The sequence below is a fragment of the Canis lupus genome, chromosome 29, assembly GCF_011100685.1.
Source record: "Canis lupus familiaris isolate Mischka breed German Shepherd chromosome 29, alternate assembly UU_Cfam_GSD_1.0, whole genome shotgun sequence".
Taxonomy (NCBI): Eukaryota; Metazoa; Chordata; class Mammalia; order Carnivora; family Canidae; genus Canis; species Canis lupus.
Window position 1 is genome coordinate 25,091,594 of NC_049250.1, and position 9,216 is coordinate 25,100,809.

The following is a 9,216-nucleotide window of genomic DNA, read 5'->3' on the forward strand; positions in this document are numbered from 1 at the left end:
GTTGAGATAGATTGAGCCTCAACTGGTTTTACTGCTGGATCTAACCAAACCCCTAGCTTCAGTTCTACAAGTGACTGTGCTGTGTCCTGTGCCCTGTATCTCTAGCACACCTCTCCTTTTGCCTCATTTGTGCCACATCCCTCTTGAAGCACCCCCATCACCACTACCACTACCAACACTACAGTAACCATATTTTAAAGGCCTGCTGTCTCCAGACACTTGCTAATTATTTATATTGATATCTCTCTCCTTATCTGCAAAAGAAGAAAAAAAGAGACCTGTACAATGGTATTTATTTCACAGATGAAGCAGCAGGCTTAAGAACAGATAAATTCAGGGGTGTCTGTGTGGCACAGTCAGTTGAGTGGCCAGCTCTTGGTTTCAGCGTGGGTCATGATCTCAGGGCTGTGAGACTAGCCCAGAATGAGGCTCCGTGCTCAGTGGGGAGTTTGCTTGAGATTGTCTCTCCCTCCCCCTCTGCCCCTCCTGTTCATGCATGCCCACTCTCTCTAAAATAAATAAATAAATCTTTTTTTTAAAAAGGACACATAAATTTGAAGTTATACATCTACTAATAGGCAAGGCTTCACAAAATGTTTGCCGGACTTCAGAGCTATAACCAATTTCCTACTCCTTTCACTATAAACTACTTGAATGGCACTTCTTTCTAGAATCTCTGAATCTCCTTCCCTTTCTTGGAACAACACTACCTTGAGCTCAATTGTATTATAACACCATTTAAATGTACCGGCATACCTCAAAGATTTTTCCAAGTCTCATTCCAGACCACCACCATTATTTGCAGGTCTCATTTCAGACCACCACAATAAAGCAAATATAATAAAGTGAATCAAATGAATTTTTTGGTTTTCCAGTGCATATAAAAGTTATATTTGCACTATACTCCAGTCTATTAAGTGTGCAATAGCATTAGGTCTAAAAATCAATATGCATATATTAACTAAAAAATACTTTATTGCCAAAAAATGCTAACCATGGTCTGAGTTTTCAGTGAGTTGTAATCTTTTTGCTGGTAAAGGGTCTGCTTCGATGTTGATGGCTACCTTCTAATCAGGGTAGTGATTGCTGAAGATTGGGGTGACTGTGGCAATTTCTGAAAATAAGACAACATTAAGTTGCATCAGTTGACCCTTCCTTCCATGAAAGATTTCTCTTTAACATCTGATATTTTTTGATAATATTTGACTCATAGTAGAACTTTGTTCAAAGTTGCAGTAGAACCCTGCTGCCGCTTTATCAACAACATTTATCTAATATTCTAATTCCTTTCTTCTAATTTCAACAACCATCACAACATCTTCACAGCATCTTCACTAGGAGTAGGTTCTACCCCAAGAAACCATTGTCTCTGCTCATCTATAAGAAGCACCTCCTCATCCGTACCAGTTTTATCATGAGATTGCAGTATATCAGTCACATCTTCAGCCTCCACTTGTAGTTCTTGCTGTTTCCACCCCATCTGCAGTTACTTCCTCCACTGAAATCTTGAACCCTTCAAAGTTATCCATAAAGGTAAGGATCAACTTCTTCCACTTTCCAGTTAATATTAATATTTTGGCCTCTTCCCATGAAACACAGATGTTTTTAGTGTCATCTAGAATAGTGAATCCTTTCCAGTAGGTTTTCAGTTTACCTTACCCAGATCCATCAGAAGAATTATTACATATGGCAGCTACAACCTTACAAAATGTATTTCTCAGATAATAAGACTTGAAAGTCAGACTTACTCCTTGATCCATGGGCTGCAGAATAGATGTTGCATTAGCAGGAATGAAAATAGCATTAACCTTGTTGTACATCTCATCAGAGCTCTTAGGTGACCAGGACATTGTCAATGAGCAGTTGTGTTTTGAAAGGAAATCTTCTTTTTTTTTTTTTTAATCTGAGCAGTAGGTCTCAACAGTGGGTTTAAATTATTCAGTAAACCATGTTATAAACAGATGTGGTATCATCCAGGCTTTCTTGTTCCATTTACAGAGCATGTGCAGAGAAGATTTAGCATAAATCTGAAGGGCCCTAGGATTTTCGGAAAGGCCAACGAGCATTGGCTTCCAGTGAAATTCAGCAGCTGCATTAGCCTCTGACAAGAGAGTCAGACTGTCCTTTGAAGCTTTGAAGCCAGGCACTGATTTCTCCTCTGCAGCTATGAGTCCTGGATGGCATCTTCTTCCAGCAGAAGGCTGTCCCATCTCCGGTGGAAGTGTATTGTTTAGTGTAGCCACCGTCATTAGTTTCCTTAGCTGGGTCTTCTGGAGAACTGGCTGCAGCTCCTACGTCAGCACTTGCTGCTTCACCTTGCACCTCGATGCAATGCTGATGGCTTCTTTCCTTGGAGCTCATGAACCAGCCTCTGCCAGCTGTAAACTTTTCTTCTGCAGCTCCTTCACGTCCCTCAGCCTTCACAGAATTGAAGAGAGTCGGGGCCTTGCCCTGGATTTGGCTTAAGGGACTGTTGTGGCCGGTTTAATGTTCTATCCAGACCACTCAGACTTTCTCCATATCAGCAATTAGGCTGTTTGGCTTTCTTATTATCATTCATGTGTTCAACAGAGTAACACTTTTAATTTCCTTCAAGGGCATTTCCTTTGCATTCACAACTTGGCTAATCATTTGGCACAAGAGGACTAGTTTTTGGCCTCTCTCAACTTTTGACATGCCTTCCTCACTAAGCTTAATCATTTCTAGCTTTTTATTTAAAGTGAAAGACATGCAACTCTTCCTTTCACTTGAACACTTAGAGGCCACTGTAGGGTTATTAATTGGCCTAATTTCAATATTGTTGTGTCTCTGGGGATAGACAGGCCAGAAGAGAGGGGGAGAGATGGGAAATGCCTGGTTGGTGGAGCAGTTCCTAGTGCCCCAAAACAATTGTAATAGCAACATCAAAGATCACTGATCACCGATCACCACACACAAAAAAATTAATAATAGTGAACAAGTTTGAAAACTTGTGAGAATTACCAAAATGTGACATAGAGACATGAAAGTGAGCAGATGCTTTTGAGAAAAATGGAACCAGAAGACCTGCTGGATGCAAGGTGGCCACACCTCCAATTTGTAAAAAACACAAACTCTGTGAAATACAATAAAAGGAGATGTACCTGGATTCTTCTTGAACAAACAGTTAAGACAAATTGATTATTTTATATTATCCATGCACTGTTCTGAGCAATTGCATGTAATCCTCACAAAAAAACCATGGAATAGGATTTTATACTTTCTCCTATTTTACAGATCAGAAAATTTGACACCCAGAGAGTATTGTCTGTTTCCAGGATTTATTTTTTTTTTAATTTTTTTAAATTTATTTATGATAGTCACAGAGAGAGAAAGAGAGGCAGAGACACAGGCAGAGGGAGAAGCAAGCTCCATGCACCGGGAGCCCGACGTGGGAATCGATCCCAAGTCTCCAGGATCGCGCCCTGGGCCAAAGGCAGGCGCCAAACCGCTACGCCACCCAGGGATCCCTGTTTTCAGGATTTAAATCTAAGCATTTGACTCCAGAGACCATATTCTTCAGTAATGTGCTACACTGCCTTTCTTTATATTTAAAGATTATCTTTGGTTACCGTGTTTCCTATATAATCCATCTTCAGTACTTCTAATTTTATTTTTAAAAATAAGAGTCACATTATTAATATAATATTGCTTTATAAATTAATTTAGGAAGTAAAATGGTATGATCAATTTTCCCAATAGCCTTCTTAAACTAAAAATTAATTATTAAATAAAAATACTTTAATATTATAAATTAACAGAGGCAAAATGGTTAAACATCCCACATCTGGTTATTCAAAGGAAACTGAAAGACCACAAGAATCAGATTTGAATGCACATTGAAAAATAGAAATGGCCAATGATATCATATTTGCAGCTATTTTACATATGCTTTCTAGTAGTTTTCCTTTTATTTAAAAATTTTTATATTCTTTTCAATGACTTTGAAATGAATTAGGAAATGTCAGGCTTTTCAAAATCGATTCAAACAGAATGTCAAACCAGTAGGTTTCATTTAGGGCAACGGGGGCTTCTTTGGTTGTTCCCTCTCTCTCCCTCACTTCTTCAAATCCTCAATCACTGCCATTTCTGGTCGCAGCTTTTACAACACAGACGAAAAGGATACCCTCCTTAGAGACAGAAATGTATTCCTTCCATGATGAACCTGGAATGCCCTCAGGTTGTGGCAAGGGAGGAGCTTAGCACTTGAACCTAGTTAATGCACCTTTTTCCTTTTTTTTAATCAAAGCGCACCATTCATGTTCCATACTGCCTGTGGCACATGTTATTTAAAACAATGTGGCAGAGCAGAGAAAGTAAACAATAATAGTAATAATAACATAGGGATAACAATGTGCTCATAAATAATATAGGAAACCACATGGCCCTCGTACCTTCATGAAATGGGACTTCAATATACATATTTCTTATACAGCTTTATGCATGGCTTCATTTCTATGGTTTGCACTTCACTGCTCTGTTGTGTCACTCTCCCAATAAACCTATACATCATACAGAGTGAAATATGCTCACAGTCTCCTTACTTGACGAAAAAAAGGAGCAGTGTGGTTTAGAAGAATGAGCACTGAACCAGAAGTCCAAAGATTAGAACTTGAGTCCCAGCCCTGCCATGTTCCGGATTCCAGATGTTGGGTGAGTTGCACATCCTCTCTGAAATTCAGTTTGCACGCCAATGGGGCATCTCTGTTCACACCCCAAGAGTCCTTGAGGTAGCTAATTGAGCTAATTCATGAGAAAGCATTCTGAAAAATTGCTATACATAAAAGATTTTTTTTTCTGCAATGAGAGGCTCGGAACACTATGGATAAATGGACAGTTTTACTTTTTTAATGCAAATTTCTGCTTTTCATCAATTGACTTACTGGTAAATTAGGTTATTACTGGTATTTCTATGTGGTTTATTGCAACTTAAGGCAATACGTATCCGAAAATTATGAAGACTCGTGCATTTCTTTAGACTTGTGATATTTTACGAGTGACAAAGACTGTAAAGTATATGGTAAAGGTTGAATTATCTCTTCATTTTCAATGAGTTATAATTTCACTTCTAAATTCTGGTATTTTTTGTACCAAAAATATAGCAAATTGAAAATGCAAAAGCACGTTAACTGACATTGGTAGTTTTTAATCATATCACGTCTTATCTGTTTGATTATGGATGCCAATCTAATTTAGAAAATCATTACCTAACCTGTTCTATGTTACCAATAATTCTGTCTTTTAAATAATTCAGACCTCGTGCATTTCCTGGTAAGCTTTGGGATCCATGACTATACAATTGCATTGATATCGCTTGAGTCATAGTACATGTTTTAAATGAGAGGTTTATTTTAACTAAACATTTTTACCTTTAATGCTGCTGGGACTTTTTTTTTTCTAATAATTTTTTCTATAGCTTGAATGGCGTACGAAAACATACCAAACCTACACAGAGTGTTAAGAATCTAAATATTTGCTAAGCATACATGATCCACGTGCTGCATGAGAGTTGTAAATTAAAGTATGGTGTGTTGCAGAAATCAGCCTTCCATATCACAGTTTTCCTCCCTGAATGAGGCAAGAGTCAGCCAGTAAATATATGTGGTCAACCTCAGATCTGCCTGACTGGGAGTTCACATGTATTTTTAACTGCCTTCAATTGTTAATGTATTCCTCAAATGAGAGGCATCACCTTGAAGAATGACTTTTTGCCCTCTGGGAATAGGCCAAACAAGTATTTCATTCGCTATGATAATCAGTTCTACCTTCAGCAACGTATAAACCCAAATTTAATAGGCACTGGTGATTAGGTTTTAAGTCAGAGAGTCATCACTGTCCACTGTGAAAAATAATAAGAAAAGATACAAATTATAACGAATTTGCCTTCAGGAAGCCTTGTTAGACATAATGGGACCATAACTATTTCAGGATATGGTGAATAAATGTTTTTCCTTCTCATTATAGACATTTTTGAGTCACCAATTTTCAGTGATAAGAAAGATTTCCTTTAACTTGTGCTAAAGATATCTGAGGTCATTTGTTTTGTTCACTTAGTGTATAATAGTCTCGAAAGAGAAAAGGACCACTTACCATAAAACACTTATTTAAATCTTTTGAAATGCCTAAAACCATATAGAGCAATTCAAAGCGATAGATAAATTTAATCTTATCCAAACCTTCCACTGTCAAAATTATCCAAGGCTTTTCTCCAACTTAAACTTTGCATTGAAATCAAAAAGAATTGTACAGGACATTATGGAAAATAACAAATCAACCCTTAAATCAGCAGCTTAGGTTGTGGACAGTAAATGATACAGTGGTTCCACTTTCTTGGAACTGAGGAGCAGAAGAAAATGAAGAAAGATACTCCTGACAGGGCAAGGATGATGGGAGCAGGCTAGCATTATGAATGATATGTTAAGTGATTGGCTCAGATGGAATCATGGGATTGCTGCCGCCTTTTGCAGAAGCTGATTTTCATTCTTATTGTTCACCTCATAAGACTCCAGCATGTGGGAGGGGGGGGAGGGGGAAAAGAAGCTATGTGTACATGCAGTCCCTCTCCATGTACATATCTAGAAATATTCTGAATATTTGCCCAGATATACAGAATGGTAGGAATAAATACCTAATGCCAAAAATATATATCTTGTCAGCAAAGTTTATTAGTTTTAATATTCATGTATGCTCTCTGCATCCTTCCCTGTGAATCGAAGTGCCATATTCCTTTTTATTTGATAAAACCAAAGACATATATATTCCTAACTCCAAAATAAGTGAAATAATAATTCAGCACTCTATAATAATATATTGAAGATAATAACAGAGACGTGATATGAGCTGTTGTGATGTGCTTAGAGATGCATTCTATATATTTCTTTCTCCAAACCAGTAGACACTTCTTGATTCATTTGGTCGGCGAGTGTGTGTGTGTGTGTGTGTGTGTGTGTGTGTGTGTTGGCAGGGGGAAGGTAAGGGGGGAGGGGCTACTGATGGACCAGCAGTCAGAGAAAATGATTGTTACATGATGCAGTATATCAGAAACACATGCATAAAATTAAACACAATGCTGATGTCAAAGGGTTCATTTACTAAGATTTTCTTTAAACTAATTTCATTCCTACATAAATGTGATTAACTCAGAATGTCTTTAAATGCCAATTCTTTTGTGCACCACTGCTCAAATTTATAGCATGACTAATGTTATAACTTTTGTTACTTTGAATTTCTGGGTCCAAAAAAATAACATAGCCAACAATTCACTTTACCTATTTTTTACATTTTTAAAAATTCGACTTAGTGAGTTAGCAGCCTGTCTATATGTGGCTTATTTTTTCAGATGGAAAAACATAACAGGCATCACTAATCAAGAAAAAAAAATCAGAGCGATTCAAGGTACCATATTATAGGCTTAGCAGTTGCTGTTTGTACACTTGAATACATATGGATAGCCATGCTAACTGGGGAGAGAAAAAATTTGCAAAGTGTGCCATGATTAATTCATTTACCAACTCTTAGACAACAAGCCATCTCCTTGTAAATAAACATGTTAGAAGTTGCCTTAGGAGGGATGTGAATATTTTTTTGCAATCAACAAATAATCTGAACCCGGAAACTAATTTTTACACAAGGGTGGACACATGGCCTCTAACGTTTGGATAGAAGGAAAGAGAGTTCGATGTAAGGGAGATAAGAAAATGAGCAATCAGCAGACAACGATAATTATGATGCCTTCCAAATTGATGATAGAGTTATACACTTGTTAGTATTAGGAAACCCTACAGATTTCATTTTCTAAGGTATGGCCCAGCAGGCATGTTCAGTGAAAGGGTGCCTGTGAATCCCCCTGTACCACTCAGCTCACCCCCTGAGGGGAAACGCCACGTGCATTCAAATCAAACGTTTTCCTATCAAGTTCTCAACTAATGGCTTTCCTAGGAGACCCAAGCCTGTCAGTCACCTCCTTCCTATTTAGACATGTTAAAACAGAATTTGTTGTTTATTTGTATTTCACTGAAGTGAGTCTGTTTTCTCATATTGAATTTGTATCCAAACCCCAGGTTGTCAATACTGCTTAGCTAGGGCTTCTGTTTGTTTTGTTTTTCTCTGCATGTAATCCAGAAAAATGGTACCGTTCATGTCAGCTTCAACCCTTGTATAAATGTATGGGCAGTGTATTAATTAATTGTTTAAAGCCACTAGTGCTAATGGCAGATGCTAAAAAACACACTTCTTTCACTGAAAGCTGTTTTGTCAAATTCACAACTCGTTAATATACTAGAACCACAACCCAGCCTTAAGTCCCCCTATGGAAGAATAGGAAAGAAAAAGCTATCTACTTTTCATCAGGAAAAACAGGGGCAGCATTTTTAATTTAATTATTTTCTATATGATTTAAAGCATATCTGGTCTTCTTAGAGAAAAAAATCCGGTGATGTAATGTCACATATTTGACCAGATTGTTGTGATTTTTCTTGGTAGAGAAGAAAAAGATTGTGTGTGTATGTGTCTATTCCTATGCTCACAAACTCTAAGTTAGTTTACTTGTGTTTAAGACTAAACGTAGGTATTAAGTATTTCATAAAAACAAGAACTGTTATGTTTGATATGCACTTCAAAAGCCTAAAAGGCCAAAGAAAGCTCTTCCTTAATTATTGAAGAAGTGTCTGTAAAGGAAACATGAGCAAATAGCATTCATGCTTTCATCCCAGTAACCTTTTATTGTCCTTTTCTTCAGATGGCCAAGTCAGTATATTTAATAAAGGCAGCAGCAACCATCAAAGAAGGCAGGGCTCTAATAAATGGTCCTGATTAAAGGCCCTGACAGGGTATGAACTTTGCATAAATTTTCTTATGGTGTCAGGCTAGGATACTGATTGAAAACTCATTAACATAATCACACATTTAGAGGAAATGCTGTAATGTATCAAAAACATTTCCCTTAGTGTAATAATTTTAAGGACATTAAAATGCAAATGATAATAAGGAGCTGCGTTTAGTGATGTTCTGAAAGCCTGATTATTCAAATATTTAGTATGAAGTATGGAGCTGCGTTCAGTAGTACATCTACACAAATTCAAGAATTTAATCTACGTATGGACTCAAAAGTCTTCTTCGGCCTCGCCAACTATCTTTCCAGCTCACAGACACACAAGATGCAACAAGCAAATTTGGCATTAAGTGTTGTCGAGAAATACT

At 37.3% G+C, this 9,216-nt stretch overlaps 1 pseudogene; it reads right to left on the bottom strand.

The window, feature by feature from the left end:
• Positions 1-989: 989 nt before the first annotated feature.
• On the bottom strand, positions 990-2,760 carry LOC111093128 (annotated as a pseudogene).
• Positions 2,761-9,216: the final 6,456 nt, after the last annotated feature.